Source organism: Salvelinus fontinalis, chromosome 30 (assembly GCF_029448725.1).
Source record: "Salvelinus fontinalis isolate EN_2023a chromosome 30, ASM2944872v1, whole genome shotgun sequence".
In the NCBI taxonomy this organism is placed as follows: domain Eukaryota; kingdom Metazoa; phylum Chordata; class Actinopteri; order Salmoniformes; family Salmonidae; genus Salvelinus; species Salvelinus fontinalis.
The window spans coordinates 40,454,141-40,474,151 of record NC_074694.1 but is presented as its reverse complement, the minus strand read 5'-3'; the positions used below and the strand labels follow the sequence as shown (position 1 = coordinate 40,474,151).

The 20,011-nt window shown below is 45.4% G+C and overlaps 1 long non-coding RNA gene across 1 annotated transcript; it reads left to right on the top strand.

Annotated features, from left to right (window-relative positions):
* The first annotated feature begins 16,440 nt into the window (after nt 1-16,440).
* Nucleotides 16,441-19,253, top strand: LOC129828493 (uncharacterized). Its single transcript, XR_008755248.1, has 2 exons — nt 16,441-16,623; nt 17,352-19,253. It is a non-coding gene; the product is annotated as an uncharacterized LOC129828493 (long non-coding RNA).
* Nucleotides 19,254-20,011: the final 758 nt, after the last annotated feature.

Below are 20,011 nucleotides of genomic sequence, written 5' to 3'. Positions count from 1 at the left end.
CTGTCCAGGTCCCTAGCAACCATGGGTGGAGTTAGAGGAGTGGCAGCCAATCAGAGCTTGGGACTCAGAGAGCCTTTATACTAGATTTTCCTGTTGTTTTTCATTCACAGAGAGCGAGAGGTAAAGAGGTAAAAACTTCCATTCATAAAAACCAGCCCAATCTTGAATGTCCCTCCTGCCCAGACACGGTCAAATAAGTTAATTTGTTTACCTTCTTACACTCTTTCTCCTCACTTTTAATGACTAGGATACAAACACGTTTTACAGTATGTAATGTACAACTAGAAATGTCTTTGTTCACTGACTCAGTCAGAGGTCAGCTATTTGGAGCACCTTTTGAATAGAAATGTCACAGGTTGCGTTTAAACCAAACATCATACTGAGCTGGAAGGAAAATATCACTGTCGTGTTATTATGTTTTCTGACGCAATTTAAAACAAATATTCTATTCAATTAAATTCTATCACATGCACTCTAAAATGAAAATGAAAGGGGAAATAATTGATATAAAAACAATCTTTCTGTGGCTTAGCGTGGTCGTTAATTTCTGAAACTAATGGAGATGTTTCATTATCTTAAAAGTACTCATATAGCCTATCTAATTTCCAAAACATTTACTAATAGCCATGTATGCTTGTCTGAGTCTGATATGTGTCAGCGGGGTTAAGAAGAGCCCACAGAGAGCGAAAGGAGGCTCTTTTAATGGTCTCTGTAGAAGGGATGCTGTTTTTAATACAAAATAGAACATAAACACACCGGCATTTTATCAAATGCTCACTCATATTGAGATGTAGAAAATTGATGAGTAAGCATTTCACGGTAAGGTCTGCACTTGTTGTATTCGGCGCATGCGACTAATAAAGTAGGATTTTGATTTGATTTTGACAATGTTCTGAAATGACGTGCTTGTGCAACTATTCTTTGTACCGCTCATTTGATCGAAAATCATTCTTATTTTCCACCAAATCTTTTATTAATTTGAGCAGTGCCAGGCTACGTGTTATTTTATTGTGTCTATGAGACAGCTTGCCCTGGGTCGAGTCGGTGGCTCCGTGGTGGGACAGGTTGACCCTCTACCATTACCCCCACTGGGAATCTAATGAGTCCCCATACCAGAGTCGAACCATGCCAGACCAGACCATGCCAGAACTAAACCATGTGTGCTACTCAAGAGATCTCTGCCAATACCCCCCCCCCCCCCCCCCCCCCCACCCCCATATACATCCTCTTGTCCTTGATCACATCTCAAATAGTATTGTATTATGTTACTGTGTTACAATAACCGTAATATCGACGAATTCTATGTTCATAATAAATTGACACTAAGCATTTACGATTCATAAACCGTGTCGTTTTCATTCTTTAATCTTCGTTCCCCCAAATAGTGACACATTTATAACGCTACGTATACAACGCTTCATCTAATACATCAATGCCCGTGAGGATGTCCATTCATTTCATTGACCCGTGCATGACATCCATGTTTCTCATCCATAGAAGGGGGGCATCTCTGGACCATTAAAACAAACAGGACATACTCTCTCAGGCAGTGGGCAGAGGGCAGACAAGACAGGCAGCCCTGGCTGTTTGCAATAGGGACGGGGCGTTCGAGGAAGAGCAGCTTGCTCTCACGTGCCATGTCAACTGGAAGATGATTCCCAGTCCAAACAGTTGCCGTGTGAAAGAGGTGCAGGGGAAGTGTGTGTGTGAGTGTCTCTCTCTGTGTGTGTGTTTGTGTGTCTCTCTGTGTGTGTGTGTGTGTGTGTGTGTGCGCTAAACAAACGTTTCCAGTGAAATAGCAACTAAAAATACACTCTACACATTTGGGCATGGACTTATCGCACATCCTTTTTGTGCCAGGCTGCCAAATGTGGATCCAGGCTGCCCTGCCCTATGTCTTGACTCCTCTGGGCCAATGGCGTCTCCATTAATTTCCGGACTTCCTCCATCCTCCTGAACAGCAAACAATGCTCACCTGAAAATAACTCAAGCATAAACCAGAGCCAGTTATGTTTATTAAGGCCAAGAGGTCAGATGCAATAGGTGTCGACACTACACAAATACAAATCAGGGTTTTGAACCCTCACCCTTGAGCATTGTTTTGTTTCTGTCAGTGTCTGCCGCTGCCTGTCAGTCAGGCACTTGTTCCTGTTATGAATACACCTGAATAGTGAACAGATTTGCCCCAAATATAGAAGGGAGTGAGAGTCACTTGCGGTGCACTTTCTCTGATATGAACGCTTGTAAGTCATGAGCTGGCGCAGTGGCTGATTTATGTCTCCTGGCTCGGGCCTGGTGCAGGGATTGTCACTGGCTGCTGGCTTAGACCGCAACACATAAATTGATTTCCCACCGCCAACCCTGTGGAATGCCTGGCACTGCAGTTCACACAGACCCCAGACAGGCTTAGCTCAGCCTGCCTCCCCCACAACAACAGATGAGCTTTAACGGCTGTGTGTGTGTGTGTGTGTGTGTGTGTGCATTCATCAGTGTGTGTACTGTCTATCTGTGTGTGTGTTCTCTATCTATGTGTGTATACTGTCTGTGTGTGTGTGTGTGTGTGTGTGTGTGTGTGTGTGTGTGTGTGTGTGTGTGTGTGTGTGTGTGTGTGTGTGTGTGTGTGTGTGTGTGTGTGTGTGTGTGTGTGTGTGTGTGTGTGTGTGTGTGTGTGTGTGTGTGTGTGTGTGTGTGCATTCATCAGTGTGTGTACTGTGTGTGTGTGTGTGTGTGTGTTCTCTATCTATGTGTGTATACTGTCTGAGTGTGTGTGTGTGTGCTCTGTACCCGCCGGTGGCCTATTATTAATTCCCCCAGGACATAGCTTCGTTGCTGGGATGCCTGCTTGTGTATAGGCACAGGCAGGAAATGTCACCATTGGCATCTGAGGAGGACTAGCGCGCCAACCCAAGCATGCTCAGCACCTGCAGTCTCAGTCTCCTGCCACAGACACTGACTTGCTTGTTTGTCAACCCCACCATCCATGCCCCACCAAAGCCAGCCTGTATAGCCTGCACTGCCCTATGAAAGATCAATCAGGTGAATACAATCATCTCCTCGTTTATGGGGGTGTTTTCAGAAGCCGGCTGAAAGTCCCCATGCAGCTGCACTGGCCCAGCTGAGGTTCCAGATAAGAGACAAAGCAAACCCCCCCTTTATTCAAGGTTTAGACTGGCCCTCTCCAGTTTTCTCAACGAGCCAACAGCACACATCAGGAGCCCATAGAGAAGAGCTGGGACTGGGAGAAGTTTTCTTTTTTTTTTTTTAGGGCGGGATGGCTCAGATGAGGAGACACAGAGGAGCCTTGTTGCTGTCTCTGTCTCTCCACAGCACTGGTTTTGTGTAAACTCTCTATTGTCGCTCCAACCAACTCGCCCACATTTTCATTTATATCCCAGATTCCACTTCATTTCCATGCTAATTTGGGGATAAAACCAAAATCCCATTTACTTCAGCTATAGTAATCCAGCTGCATCATCTAGGCACATGGGGAAAGCCAATGGTTTGGCTTTGGGGCGTGTGCTGTGCCTCATCATCACTGTCTTAGTCTAATCAAAAGGCTATGTGGATAGGAGGAATATTCAGTGTTGTGGAATGTTTATCATGAATTTTACAGTGGAAAATGAAAATGTGAAATCATGATGATTGAGTATGGGTCATTATTGACTAGAAGTTGATATTTTGAGAAATAATTGTAAAATAATACATTTGTTAAATCATTCTATAGATGTGCGTAATGTACAGAAAACCCCTGCAGGGCTCTGTCCACTTTCAATGCTACTCAGACAGACATCAAAGCTCTACCCTCGAGCATGTTGAGAAAAGAATACACTTCTCACAGATTTCCTGATCAGTGGTGTCTCAGATTTAACCAGTCTTCTCACCCATCCTCACCTCTTCTCTTTTCCTAAATAATATCGTTGAGGTTTCGTGATTTAGCATCACTATAGTTTTGTTCCCACAAGGGAGCCTCACTAATTATGTCCAAATTCTTGTTTTAGTTAGTTATGAACCCTGCACGTTTAAACAATGCCCCTAGACCTTTCCCCTCAAACACGAGAGCCTGTGTTGGGATTCCAAACAACTGGGCGGTAGTGTTTAGTTTGGGTTTATCCGGTTTGGGCTGACCTGATAAGACAAGGTCACTCAGCTTGACCACAGATTTACTGCACGACAGAGCACTCTCATAAAGTTTATGTCAAGAAATATCAAGACTGTCAAGAAATACTGTAGTTCTGGCTTGGACTTTTGCAGCTGGTAGTTTTTAATTTCTTCATACTGTATATTTGACTGTAATTCATGTTGACTCAATGCTTATGTAACTTGCAATCCCACGTTTGTTAGAAAGCACTCTTAGGAAAACAGAGGTATGGACTTAGCAACTAAAGCTCAATCGAACATCCTGTATGCGTATTACATCATGCATCAACGTGAAATCACATAAATATAGCGATACGGTATGTGGACATATACAAGTTAAACACACTGTCCTATTAGTTAAATACTCTTACAAGTCTTACGCACCCACCATCAACCTCAACAAGATTATACAGACGCTGAAGATAGAGGCGACCTTTTGCAGCTACAAGTGTACCAAGCTAATACCAGGCTTATAGGCCACACGTGGAGAATGCCTGGCACTCCACCTTTCTCTTTGAAGAAAGATGGATGTGACACTGGCGCTAGAGCCATCAGGTGCCATCTGGGTATTGGTGAGGCCTGGTATATGAATGACCTCCTTTTGGGATGAGCCGGGTATGTAGGACTGACAGATCAGTGGCAGTGTGGACATGCTTTATTGCCATTAGACATAGGAGATAAAGAAGATGTACCCAGTGGACAGGGGTGGAAATGCCAGTGGGTTAATGGGAGGATTCTAACTGATGAATTGTAAAAGAGTGAGAGTGGTGGGCATTTGGTCCCGTGTGGCTCAGTTGGTAGACCGTGGCACTTGCAACGCCAAGGATGTGGGTTTGATTCCCACGGGGAACCAGTATAAACAATTATGAACATGGATCCACTCACTAGTGTTTTTTTTATTTTTTTTTATTTCACCTTTATTTAACCAGGTAGGCTAGTTGAGAACAAGTTCTCATTTGCAACTGCGACCTGGCCAAGATAAAGCATAGCAGTGTGAACAGACAACAACACAGAGTTACACATGGAGTAAACAATAAACAAGTCAATAACATGGTAGGAAAAAAAAGAGAATCTATATACAATGTGTGCAAAAGGCATGAGGTAGGCAATAAATCGAGTAATTACAATTTAGCAGATTAACACTGGAGTGATAAATCATCAGATGATCATGTGCAAGAAGAGATACTGGTGTGCAAAAGAGCAGAAAAGTAAATAAATAAAAGCAGTATGGGGGTGAGGTAGGTAAATTGGGTGGGTAGTTTACAGATGGACTATGTACAGCTGCAGCGATCGGTTAGCTGCTCGGATAGCAGATTTTTAAAGTTGTTGAGGGAGATAAAAGTCTCCAACTTCAGAGATTTTTGCAATTCGTTCCAGTCGCAGGCAGCAGAGAACTGGAAGGAAAGGCGTCCAAATGAGGTTTTGGCTTTAGGGATGATCAGTGAGATACACCTGCTGGAGCGCGTGCTACGGGTGGGTGTAGCCATCGTGACCAGTGAACTGAGATAAGGCGGCACTTTACCTAGCATAGCCTTGTAGATGACCTGGAGCCAGTGGGTCTGACGACGAACATGTAGCGAGGGCCAGCCGACTAGGGCATACAGGTCGCAGTGGTGGGTCGTATAAGGTGCTTTAGTAACAAAACGGATGGCACTGTGATAAACTGCATCCAGTTTGCTGAGTAGAGTTTTTGAAGCAATTTTGTAGATGACATCGCCGAAGTCGAGGATCGGTAGGATAGTCAGTTTTACTAGGGTAAGTTTGGCGGCGTGAGTGAAGGAGGCTTTGTTGCGGAATAGAAAGCCGACTCTAGATTTGATTTTGGATTGGAGATGTTTGATATGAGTCTGGAAGGAGAGTTTGCAGTCTAGCCAGACACCTAGGTACTTATAGATGTCCACATATTCTAGGTCGGAACGTCCAGGGTGGTGATGCTAGTCGGGCGTGCGGGTGCAGGCAGCGAACGGTTGAAAAGCATACATTTGGTTTTACTAGCGTTTAAGAGCAGTTGGAGGCCACGGAAGGAGTGTTGTATGGCATTGAAGCTCGTTTGGAGGTTAGATAGCACAGTGTCCAAGGAAGGGCCGGAAGTATACAGAATGGTGTCGTCTGCATAGAGGTGGATCAGGGAATCGCCCGCAGCAAGAGCAACATCATTGATGTATACAGAGAAAAGAGTCGGCCCGAGAATTGAACCCTGTGGTACCCACATAGAGACTGCCAGAGGACCGGACAACATGCCCTCCGATTTGACACACTGAACTCTGTCTGCAAAGTAGTTGGTGAACCAGGCAAGGCAGTCATTAGAAAAACAGAGGCTACCGAGTCTGCCGATAAGAATATGGTGATTGACAGAGTCGAAAGCCTTGGCCAGGTCGATGAAGACGGCTGCACAGTAATGTCTTTTATCGATGGCGGTTATGATGTCGTTTAGTAATGGCAGGACAAAGAAGCTACGTCTGGTAAGACGAGGGGCGGGTGTGTGTGTCTATTTGTCAACAACAGCTGGTGCGCTGTCATGACTTCCGCCGAAGTCGGCGCCTCTCCTTGTTCGGGCGGCGTTCCGCAATCGACGTCACCGGCTTTCTAGCCATCGCCGCTCCATTTTTCATATATCCATTTGTTTTGTCTTGTTCCATACACACCTGGTTTTCATTCCCCAATTTATCTACATGTATTTAACCTCTGTTTCCCATCATGTCTTTGTGTGTAATTGTTTCATGTTATGTGGTGTTTTATTACGCGCTTGACTTTTGTTATGTTCCGTGTTTTGAGCGCTTTTGATTTATGTAGTGCTCTCGTTTTTGGAACGAAAATAAAAGTGCGCCTGTTAACACTACTCTGCTCTCCTGCACCTGAATTCCTCTCTAGTACACCCCTTGACAGAATTACACACCGACTATGGAGTCAGCAGGAGCAGGTACCCCGGTTAAAGGAGTCGAGGAGCGCGTCCAGTAATATTCGGCTATGATACATCATCGTGGTACCATGATGGATCGTGTTGTCCAGAATATGGACCACATATCCAGTGCCTCGACCAGCGCAACCGGGTTTGCCTCTACCCGTCCTATTTGGAGCCAGTCCTAGTGGGATACGTCCCTCTCATCCCAGGGAGTATGATGGGACAGCCACACAGTGCCAGGGATTCTTATTACAACTGGACCTTTACCTGGCCACTGTGCACCCAGCTCCCTCGGAAAGGGAGAGAGTGTCAGCCCTCGTCTCATGCCTCTCAGGGAGAGCTCTGGAGCGGGCAAACGCCGTATGGGGAGAAGATGACGCGGCGTTAGACCACTTCGAGGAGTTCACCCGTTTTCGACCATCTGCCCGAAGGGGGAACGGCTCTTCCATTTGAGGCAGGGGACGAGGAGCGCCAGGGAATTCGCCCTGGAAGCGACAGGGCCCTCATTGACCAATATCGGTGCAGCCTGCGAGAAGACGTCCGACGAGAGCTGGCCTGCAGGGATTTAGACTGGTTTCCCCACAGCAGAATGTTATGCACAGGGGTGCGAGCATGGGAAGCAGGAAAATTGTCACTATGGCCCACCAGAGTACTCGCTCCTACTAGTGAGCCTGATCTCTTTAACGGACCCAAAATGACCAAAAGTCTCGCCATACAGACAACTCTTTGCGTTGATCCTGTGTTGCCGTTCCACTGGTGACAGCCCAGCTCTGCCTGGTTGCATAGGCTTGGGAAACAGTGCCTCGGCCGGCTTCGGCGACTCTCGAGGGAGGTCGGGAAACCTTGGGTGCTTTCTTCAACGGGACCGTCGGGGACTTCCGGGATGACTCGGAGGCAAGGTGGAATCTCTGGATGTGCGAATGAAATTTTATTATTTCTCCATCCGACGTTCCCGTAATCGCCCATCGATGCGAATGGTCAAAGCGATGAGGGAATCAAGATCCATGGGTAACTCCCGAGCAGCAAGCTCGTCCATAACCTCCTCCGAGACACCGTGCAGGAACATGTTGAACAGTGCTTCCTGGTTCCAAGCACTCTCCGTTGCCAACGTGCGGAAATCCCTCGCATAGTCGGCCACACTGCGGGCATTCTGACGGAGCTGGATTAGCTTCCGGGCAGCTTCTCTCCCGGAGAACGGGGTATCGAAAACCTTCCTCATCTCTCCCACGAACACCTCCAGACTCACGCACGGTTGTTTTTCTCATACGGCGGTAGCCCAGGTGAGAACCCTCCCAGAGATCAACATGATGAGGTAGGATATCTTGGTGCGATCCGAGGGGAATGAGGAGGGCTGAAGCTCGAAAATGAGGGTACACTGAGCTAGAAACGCACGACAGGTGCTCGGCTCTCCATTAAAGTGTTCCGGGGGAGGTAAGCGGGGCTCCCGGGAAGGTGGAGTGGCCGGTGGGGCGGCGCTGCTACCCGCCGAGTTACTGAGGGGTGGAGGGTTTACCACCGTGGCAGGCTGCCTCCCAGACAACCCACGGAATTGCTCCAGCAGCATGTCCAATGCCCGTTTATGGGGCTCAGCCGATGTTTGGACCCCCTCTATAAGACCACAAAGAAATTCCTCGTGCCTACCAATGGAGGCTCCTTGGGAGGAGATGGCATTGCACAGCTGGCCCGGGTCTGCTGGGTCAGTCATGGCCAGTTCGTACTATCAGGATAAAGGTAAGACACAGAAGCAGACTGTGTCAAAGTAACAATGTTTATTACAGGTACAGGACGGCAGGCAGGCTTGGGGTCAGTGGCTGGCAGAGTGGTCAGGCAGGTGGGCTTAGTCAGGACAGGCAAGGGTCAAAACCAGGAGGACGAGAAAAGAAAGACTGGGGAAAGCAGAAGCAGATCTAAAAAATGCTGGTTGACTTGACAAACAAGATGAACTGGCAACAGACAAACAGAAAACACAGGTATAAATACACAGGGGATAATGGGGAAAATGGGCAACATCTAGAGGAGGGTGGAGACAATCACAAAGACAGGTGAAACAGATCAGGGCGTGACAATTTACCAAGATAATTTTCATCTATATTTTTCAGAGCTGTCTATTTACCACCACAAACCAATGCATGCATTAAAACCATACTCGTTGAGCTGTATAGGGCAATAAGCAAACAAGACAATGCACATCCAGACGCAGCGCTTCTCGTGGCCGGTGATTTTAATGCAGGGAAACTGAAATCCGCTTTACCTCCTTTCTACCAGCATGTCACCTGTGCAACTAGAGGCAAAACAACTCTAGATCTCTTTTACTCCACACACAGAGACACAAACAAAGCTCTCCTTCACCCGCCATTTGGCAAATCTGACCATAACTCTATCCTCCTGCTTTCCTGCTTCCTGCTTACAAGCGAAAACTCAAACAGGAAGTACCAGTGACGCACTCAATACGGATGTGGTCCAATGAAGCGGATGCTAAGCTACAGGACTGTTTCACTAGCGCAGACTGGAATATGTTCCTGGGATTCATCCGATAACATTGAGGAGTTTTCCACACCAGTCATCTGCTTCCTTAATAAGCGCATCAATGACATCGTCCCCACAGTGACAGTACTTACACATCCTAACCAAAAGCTTATAAGAAATCCCATTACGACGAGCCATCCAACAGGCAAAGTGTCAATGCAGGACTAAGATTGAATCCTACTGCACCTGCTCTGACGTTCATCGAATGTGGCAGGGCTTGCAAACTATCACGGATTACAAAAGGAAACCCAGCCACGAGCTGCCCAGTGACGCAATTCTACCAGACGAGCTAAATGTCTGCTATGCTTGCTTTGAGGCAAGCAACACAACAGATCCACACATGATGCACTCCACACCGCCCTCTCCCACCTGACAAGAGGAACACCTATATGAGAATGCTGTTTGTTGACTACAGCTCAGCATTCAACACCATAGTGCCCTCCAAGCTCATCACTAAGCTCAGGAACCTGGGACTGAAGACCTCCCTCTGCAACTGGATCCTGGACTTCCAGACGGGCCGCCCCCAGTCAGTGAGGGTAGGCAACAACACATCCGCCACGCTGACCCTCAACACAGGGGACCCTCAGGGGTGTGTGCTTAGCTCCTCCTGTACTCCCTGTTCAGCCACGACTGTGTTGTGGCATACAACTCCAACACCATCATAAAGTTTGCTGACGACACAATGGTGTTGGGCCTGATCACCGACCTGGCAGTGTGGTGCCAGGACAACAAACTCTCCCTGAAAGTCAGGAAGACAATGAAGCTGATAGTGGACTACAGGAAACGGAGGGCCGAGCATGCCCCCATCCATATCGACAGGGCTATAGTGGAGCGGGTTGAGAGCTTCCACATGACTATAGAATTAACATGGTTCACACACAACAACACAGTCATGAAGAGGGCACGACAACACCTCTTCCCCCTCAGGATGTTGAAAAGATTTGGCATGTACCCTCAGATCCTCAAAAAGTTCTATAGCTGCACCCTTGAGAGCATTTTGACAGGCTGCATCACCACTCGCTATGGAAACCGCAAGGTGCTACAGAGGGTAATGCGTACGGCCCAGTGCATCACCGTTGTCGAGCTCCCTGCCATCCAGGACCTCTATACTAGCCGGTGTCAGAGGAAGGCCCTAAAAATGGTCAAGGATTCCAGCCAGCGGTAACGATACACCAAGTCTGGAACCAACAGGACCCTGAATAGCTTCTACACCCAAGCCATAAGACTGCTAAAAGTTAACCAAATAGCTACCCAGACTATCTGCATTGACCCTTTTTGCGCTAACTCTTTTGTCTCATCACATACGCTGTGGTTACTGTTTATTATCTATCCTGTTGCCTAGTCACTTTACCCCTACCTATACATGTACTGTTTGTACAACTGACTTGTTGGAAAGGTGGCATCCTATGATGGTGCCACGTTGAAAGTTGCTGAGCTCTTCAATAAGAACATTCTACTGCCAATGTTAGTCTATGAAGATTGCATGGCTGTGTGCTCAATTTGATACACCTGTCAGCAACGGGTGTGGCTGAAATAGCGAGATGCTGCAGGTCCACTTCACTCTAGATCGTTAGATGAGCCTAAAACAGCCCTGCTGATGTTCTCACACCCTCATCAACCAACCTCCAGACACACATGCAGTAAACTCACACACGCTTTCTCGCTCTCTCTCTCTCTCTCTTTCTCTCTCTCTCTCTCTCTCTCTCTCTCTCTCTCTCTCTCTCTCTCTCTTTCTTTCTCCTTCTTTTTCTCTTTCTCTTTCTCTTTCTCTTTCTCTTTCTCTTTCTCTCTCTCTTTCTCTGTCTCTCTCTCTCAATTCAATTCCATTTAAGGGGCTTTATTGGCATAGGAAACATATGTTTGTATTGCCAAAGCAAGTGAAATAGATATTAAACATAGGTAAAATGAACAATAATAAGTAGAAAGAAAGAAGAAAGACATGTCAAATGTAATAGTATGTCTATATACAGTGTTACAATAATGTGCAAATAGTTCAAGTACAAATTGGGAAAATAAATTAACATAAATATAGGTTGAATTTACAATGGTGTTTGTTCTTCACTGGTTGCTCTTTTCTTGGGGCAACAGGTCACAAATCTTACTGATGTGATTGCACACTGTGGTATTGGGAGTTCATCAAAATTGGATTTGTTTTCAAATTCTTTGTGGGTCTGTGTAATCTGAGGGAAATATGTGTCTCTAATATGGTCATACATTTGGCAGGAGGTTAGGAAGTGCATCTCAGTTTTCACCTCATTTTGTGGGCAATGTGCACATAGCCTGTCTTCTCTTGAGAGCCAGGTCTGCCTTCAGCGGCATTTCTCAATAGCAAGGCTATGCTCACTGAGTCTGTACATAGTCAAAGATTTCCTTAATTTTGAGTCAGTCACAGTGGTCAGGAATTCTGCCATGGTGTACTCTCTGTTAAGGGCCAAATAGCCTTCTAGTTTGCTCTGTTCTTTTGTAAATTCTTTCCAATGTGTCAAGTAATTATCTTTTTGTTTTCTCATTGGTTGGGTCTAATTGTGTTGCTGTCCTGGGGCACTGTGGGGTCTGTTTATGTTTGTGAACAGAGCCCCAGGACCAGCTTGCTTAGAGGGCTCTTCTCCAGGTTAATTTTTCTGTAGGTGATGGCTTTGTTATGGAAGGTTTGGGAATCGCTTCCTTTTAGGTGGTTGTAAAATGTAATGTCTCTTTTCTGGATTTTGATAATTAGTACTGGCCTATTTCTAGCGAGTATCGGCCTATTTCTGCTCTGCATGCATTATTTGGTGTTTTACGTTGTACACAGAGAATATTTTTTCAGATTTCTGCATGCAGAGTCTCAATTTGGTATTTGTCCCTATTTTGTGAGTTATTGGTTGGTGAGCTGACCCCAGACCTCACAAACATAAAGGGCAATGGGTTCTATAATTGATTCAAGTATTTTTAGCCAGATCCTAATTGGTATGTCAAAATTGATGTTCCTTTTGATGGTATAGAAGGCCCTTCTTGCCTTGTCTCTCAGATTGTTCACAGCTTTGTGGAAGTTACTTGTGGCGCTGATGTTTAGGCTGAGGTATGTATAGTTTTTTGTGTGCTCTAGGGCAACAGTGTCCTAGATGGCAACTGAACTTTTTTTGGAACAACATTCTTTTTATCTAACTGAGATTTACTGCCAGGGCCCAGGTCTGACAGAATCTGTGCAGAAGATCTAGGTGCTGCTGTAGGCCCTCCTTGGTTGGGGACAGAAGCACCAGATCATCAGCAAACAGGAGACATTTGACTTCAGATTCTAGTAGGGTGAGGCCGGGTGCTGCAGACTGTTCTAGTGCCCGCGCCAATTTGTTGATATATATGTTGAAGATGGTGGGGCTTAAGCTGCATCCCTGTCTCACCCCTGGTGATGTGTAAACATTACACTCACAAAAGTTATTTATTTCTCTCTCTCTCTCTCTCTCTCTCTCTCTCTCTCTCAAACCAGGCCCCCTAATCTTGTATTGTCTAGGTTAGGGACATAACCACCCCAGTTAGTCACCACCATGTGGTCTTCTGCCTTTACCCCCCCCTCTCCTTCACTGAAGGGGAGATATATGACACACCTACCCCACTCCCACATACACATACACACACTCACTCCCCCTCCCCACCAACCTGACCCATCATCACAGCATGACATCACCCTATCCTGGGTTACACGGCCTCCTGAGTGTCCTGATGGAAGAGATAAGGCAGGAAAGTCACTGATTAGCCTGGAATCTCGTTACACTAGAGCAATGGATCCCTCCCTTCCTCTCCGGCCACTGACAGCTGCATGAGCAGGCCCACAAACCCAGGCAGGTGAGCTGAAACCAGCTCCATCCACAACGCTGATCTTAGATACTATAGAGAGAGATGCTGTGGTAAAAGCATATAGAGATGAGTTATCATCTAACATTATTCCATCGCACCTGGTTCATTTCCTGCTACTCTCACGAGACACGTGTAATGTTTTTGAATGTTTGCTGGATGTTGTGAGGGTGTTGTGTTGGGCCCTTTGTCTTGGGAACAAGGGGACAGGGGAGAGGGCACATGCTTGAGGGAGCACCCTTTAAGACTCAATCACTCCTTTGGTGGGGTTCACTGACCCAGAAAATGGTCTCCCACCACAGAGGAAATGATAGCCCAGTAACCACCTTACTGCGAATAAGACCACCACAAAAAGAATCCAAAGAAATGTAACACACACCGTAAGGTGGTGAATATACAGAACCATTGAAAAACGAGGAGTAGGATTAAAGTGTCGATTTGACTTTCAAAGTGAAAATGTTTGAAAGACCTCATAACGGTATCTATAATACAGTACCAGTCAAAAGTTTGGACACACCTACTCATTCAAGGGTTTTTCTTTATTTGTACTATTTTCTACATTGTACAATAATAGTGAAGACATCAACACTATAAAATAACACACATGGAATCATGTCGTAACCAAAGAAGTGTTAAACAAATCAAAATATATTTTAGATTTTAGATTCTTCAAAGTAGCCAACCTTTGCCTTGATGACAACCTTTTGTACACTCTTGGCATTCTCTCAACCAGCTTCACCTGGAATGCTTTTCCAACTCTTGAAGGAGTTCCCACATATGCTGAGCCCTTGTTGGCTGCTTTTCCTTCACTCTAAGGTCCAACTCAGCCCAAACTATCTCAATTGGGTTGAGGCCAGGTCATCTGATGCAGCACCCCATCACTCTCCTTCTTCATCAAATACCCCTTACACAGCCTGGAGGTGTGTTGGGTCATTGTCCTGTTGAATAACAAATGATAGTCCCACTAAGAGCAAACCAAATGGGATGGCGTATCGCTGCAGAATGCTGTGGTATCCATGCTGGTTAAGAGTGCCTTGAATTCTAAATAAATCACCAACAGTGTCACCAGAAAGCACCTCCACACCATCACACCCTCCTCCATGTTTCATGGTGGGAACCACACATGCAGAGATCATCTGTTCACCTACTCTGCGTCTCACAAAGACACGGCGGTTGGAACCAAAAATCGCAAATTTGGTCTCATCCGACCAAAGAACAGATTTCCACCGGTCTAATGGTTACTACATGATTCCATATGTGTTATTTTATAGTTTTGATGTCATCACTATTATTCTACAATGTAGAAAATAATCCAAATTAAGAAAAATCCTTGAATGAGTAGGTGCGTCCAAACTTTTGACTGGTACTGTATATTTTGCATCCAACATTACTTGGCCTTTGATTTTTTTTCCCACTTTGAATTCTCTCTTTTCATGCAGAAGCCATTTAAGCCTAAATATATATTGTATTCTTCAAGTCTCTTACATATGGGTATATTGTTTGGGTTCTGAGCATGCTGTTCTGTTGACTTGTTGTTCCCACACATTCCTACCATATGGTCATACAAGGGTGTCATGTTGAGCTGAGGGCTGGATCGTATTTCTCTCAACGTTCTCATGGGAGCTAGCCAGGGTGGCGCTGTCAGATCTGAGATACCGTATAGATGCTGTCGTCCTTTGGAGGCGCATCATAGGTCCACTATCTTTCTCCCTGGCTGAGACATGAGGCATGTACCCACTGAAGAGGTCTCTACCATTATAGCTAAGTGTCTAGTCAAGTAGCAACATAGATCAAACTGGCCAGATCAACCCTTTCTAAATGCCAACGAACCACTCTTATGAGATCAGAGAAGACTTTGACTTGCATGTGAATAGATCTGCTTGTCCCCGGGGCTCATAATGTTATGGTGAGATGCGTAGGGCATTGATACGGGTGGGGCTGGCCGGGGCGAATGAAAACATTTTCCCTATGCTATCTGTTACACATGCCATTGCGTAATCATGTGTGATTTCCAAAGGTGCCTTTCAGAGACTTGTTACGTAAGCTCCCTCCAGCAATCGCAGTCAACCTAGGTTAGGATCCGTTACAGATTCTGAATGAATGAAACGTTTTCCCATTATGATATCAGCCAAATGGTAGAGATACACCGCAGATAACTTCCCTGTCAAATGAAACTCAAACTCATATTTCAGTACTATTCTATTTTAGGCCTTTTAGGAAACTACTGGTGTTGCAGACCCCCCCCCCCCCCCCCCCCCCCAAACCAAGAGGCCAAGCATCCTTGAAGAAGTGCGTCTTAGCACGTTGGACCCTCTTTGTATTCCTAATAGTCAAGGATGTCATAACGGCAAATCATATGCCACATATTAGCCGAATAGAACCAGTGTAGCAAAATCAGGCCACCTCATGGACATTTCCGGAAATTAGAGGTTGGATATGTGCAGATGGATAGAGATATATTCACATTGTTAGCACTCTCTCTTTCTTTCTCTTTCCGCTGAGTGCCCATTTACTGTAGGTGGCTGTGGCCCACAACAGATGGGTCAGTGGGGGAGCTGAGAGGAGCAGATAAGGTTTATGGAGATATCTCTCAGCAACATGACGTAGGTAAAATACAAATCGGGACCTGTGTTTGTTGGACGTAAATATTTTGGTGGCCTAGAAGGTGATTTGCTGGAAAGCACCTGATGGCTCCATATTTGAGGTGCAGTCAAGTGAAATAGGTCATTATCGGTGCTGCTCAATCTAGGATAGCCTACTACTTGTAAAATGTGCTTTAATGAGACCATAGATCATGATTCAAAGTGAATGTTTTAAGAGCTGTTTTTCTACTAGGAGAATAGCTCTTCAGTGACGCAAATGGCCATTTTGTTGTCAACTACACCACCATGTGGTCATTTGTGGTACAGCTTAGGCTGAAAACCATCTGTTGACTGTACCGGGTGACTCTCTCGGTTTACACTAGGTGGCAGTAAAGACCTAAAAATCTGCTGCGGCAGAACGCTGCACTGTGATGTTGTTCAAGTCACTCAGTCACTGAAGTCACTGAACCCGATAATCATTATTCATTTTCGAATCAACTGCCTGCCTGTGACTGCAGCCACACAGCCTACCTACCTATCTTAACATTAACGCTCCGTCAACTCCTTGTATGAAACATTTAGAATGTGCACCTGCAAAGTAATGAGCCATCGACTCAAGAGGTCTGCTTGATGGATCGGGCAGAACAGGTAAACAAACACATGCAATACATATATCGGAAGGCAAAAGCCAACAGTAATGCAACATATTTTTGCTTTTTGTTGATCATTTGATTAGTCTCGTAAGTCATACAATCGTCAGTGGTGTAAAGCCTGCACCAATGGGTCCACTATTTTGGCCTATTGTATAGTAACTACTGTAACCTATTTCTACACTGTTACTAGTTAGACAGGGAAATGGTAAATAGCTGGTATTGGTAGGGTGTGGAGCAGTGAGCAAGGCCAGGGCACATCATTGGGCATGAATCCACTTCACTCAGCACACTACAGCGCTGTATTTCACTCATATCCATTTGTTTGACTGGCAGTAAAAACTGTAATGATGTAACTTTTCCGAGACTATCACTACCAATTAGTGTAGCTACACCACACACACACACACACACACACACACACACACACACACACACACACACACACACACACACACACACACACACACACACACACACACACACACACACACACACACACACACACACACACACACACACACACACAACCCATAATTAAGACATAAAGCTTACATAAACAGAGAAATATAATATCTTAAGACTCATTTAGCGGGGAGCGGTGAAGTAAACGTTTCTCCTATTGCATCTGTCAGTTCTCTCAAGCTGATTGCCCTTGCTCTCTGTTCCCTCCCTCCCTTCCTCACTCTCTTTCCTTCTCCCCCCGGCTGATGAAATATGGTGCAGGAAGATGAGTGAAACCCTGCCTGTTGGGAAACACATGGGCTGTTGGAGGAGAGGTCTGGAGGGGATGGAGAGACAGGCTGCAGCAGCAGGTAGTAATAATGCAAGCCTTCTTGAAGCAGAGCAAACCTGGACCTGGTTTTCTTCTTCTCCAGAAGAGAGAGGGTGTAGGATAACACTGTCTGTCCTGGTTGAATGTACCTGAGCGGGGCTAACACCTGTCTATTGGTTGATATAGGGATGAATTTCAGTGGCAACCCAAAAGGCAATATATAGCTCTAGGAGATCTGTGAAGAAATATTTGTATTTTTGTTTTGTACTGTCCATGGATATTCTTCCCCCGAGCATCACGTCCACTGATCACATTGAAAGAGAGTATAAAGAGACTAACAAGAGACATTCAAATCGCAAGACCTTCACGTGATTGAATGTGCGATTGAGGCCTACATCCGATGGGCATGAAGTCCTGTATAAAAAATTTTGCGGACGAAAAGAGCAATCCGACATGACACAAGAAGGACGTGTACTACATTAGACTAGACTAGGACTGCCAGTCTGTGTCCAGTTTGTCCGTTTGTCCAGGCGAGTTGGGAATGCAGATTTATGAGCGCGTGCGCCCGTGCAGATGTGGACCGGACAGCAAGTGGTTCGGCTTGTCCCCCTGGTGTGAGTCCACCCTCCCCCCCCTCCCCCCATCCACCCATCATGCGGCAGGCAGCATCCCTGCTGGGCCGGGCTTGTTTATCTCTTCCGAAAGCGGCCATGATTAATGAGGCCCTGAACACATCCTCTTTCCCCTGGCTGGACCTGTGGAGCCATACAGCTGAGTAAACAGCCCCCTCTCTGTCCCCCTCTACTCCCCCTGATCGGCATTATTCCACCCTGCCTGCCCAGGACCTGCCCCGGCATGGCAGGCCCAGCCTAGGGAGGTACAGCTACAGGTAGCCAGCCAACAGAGACAACATGCATACACATACAAAAGTAAGCACATGTAAGAGCATGCGCATACACTCATGCATGTAGCCACACACGCATACTGATTTTGAAAAATATTTGTATAGTACTAAACAACAGCCAACGACTCATTCAACGGCTACACTGCCATACCTACCATAGCCTTCCCATTGTGTGCTGGAAAGGGAACATAGCCCAGGAGGACTAAAGCCAGTGCTATAATCGGCTGCAGTCTAGAATCAATGCAGGACATGTTCATAAGAAGGCTACAAGCCTAAGACACACCCGATCATGGACAATGACACACACCCACTCCACAGAGCTGCACGAGAGCAGCTTCAGTAGCAGGTTAATCCTGCTCAGAAGTTCCACCGAGAGGTTTAGACGGTCGCTCCTATTCACAGGCATGAGGCTTTTTAATGAGTGTAATGATGAACTGATTTTATGATGTCTTCTCATTATGAGTGTTGTTGTTGCTTGTTTCCCCAGATTAGGATAGACAATAGCATTTCTTACCTCTTAAGGATTAGCCCCTTTTTTAAATTTTTGGCCTAAAATGACATACCCAAATCTAACTGCTTGTAGCTCAGGTCCTGAAGCAAGGATATGCATGTTCTTGGTACCATTGGAAAGGAACCACTTTTGACGTTTATGGAAATGTGAAAGGAGTGTAGTAGAATATAACACAAAAATCTGGTAAACGATAACACAAAGAAAAAAACAACCGTTCTTTTTGTATTTTTTTGTACCATAATCTTTGAAATGCAAGATAAAGGCCATAATGTATTATTTCAGCCCATGTGCAATTTAGATTTTGGCCACTAGATGGCAGCAGTGTATGTGCAAAGTTTTAGACTGATCCAATGAAGCATTGCATTTCTGTTCAAAATTCTGTATCAAGACTGCCCAAATGTGCCTAATTTGTTTATTAAAAGCTTTTCATGTTCAAAATTGTGCACTCTCCTCAAACAATAGCATGGTATTATTTCACTGTAATAGCTACTGTAAATTGGACAGTGCAGTTAGATTAACAAGAATTTAAGCTTTCTGCCAATATCAGATATGTCTTGTCCTGGGAAATGTTATTGTTACTTACAACCTCATGCTAATCGCATTAGCCTACGTTTGCTCAACCTTCCCGTGGAAGGGACACCGATCCCGAAGAAGATTTATTAAAACCTTAAAACCTGAGTCAGACTATCTTTAATGGATACTGAAGTGCAGGTGCGTGTCATTGTTACTTGTCCTTGTAATTTATTGATGATGCTGAGTTACAAAACAATTTCCCATGTTGGGATCTACTCTGCTCTGTTCTACTCTACTCTATTCTTCTCTGCTCTGCTCTACTCTACTCTACTCTACTCTACTCTACTCTACTCTACTCTACTCTACTCTACTCTACTATTATTCTCTGCTCTACTCTACTCTATTCTTCTCTGCTCTGATCTACTCTACTCGATTCTTCTCTAATCTACTCTACTGTGCTCTACTCTACTAGTCTCTACTCTACCCTACTGTGCTCTACTCTATTCTTCTCTACTCTACTCTGCTCTGCTCTACTCTTCTATATTCTTCTCTACTCTATTCTACTCTATTCTTCTCTGCTCTACTCTACTTTGGCTATATTGGGGTGAAGTGTCAAACCAAGATGTACCACAAACCACCAGAACATGAGTAGAGGTTGAACCTTTATAGTATTGCTTTCCATA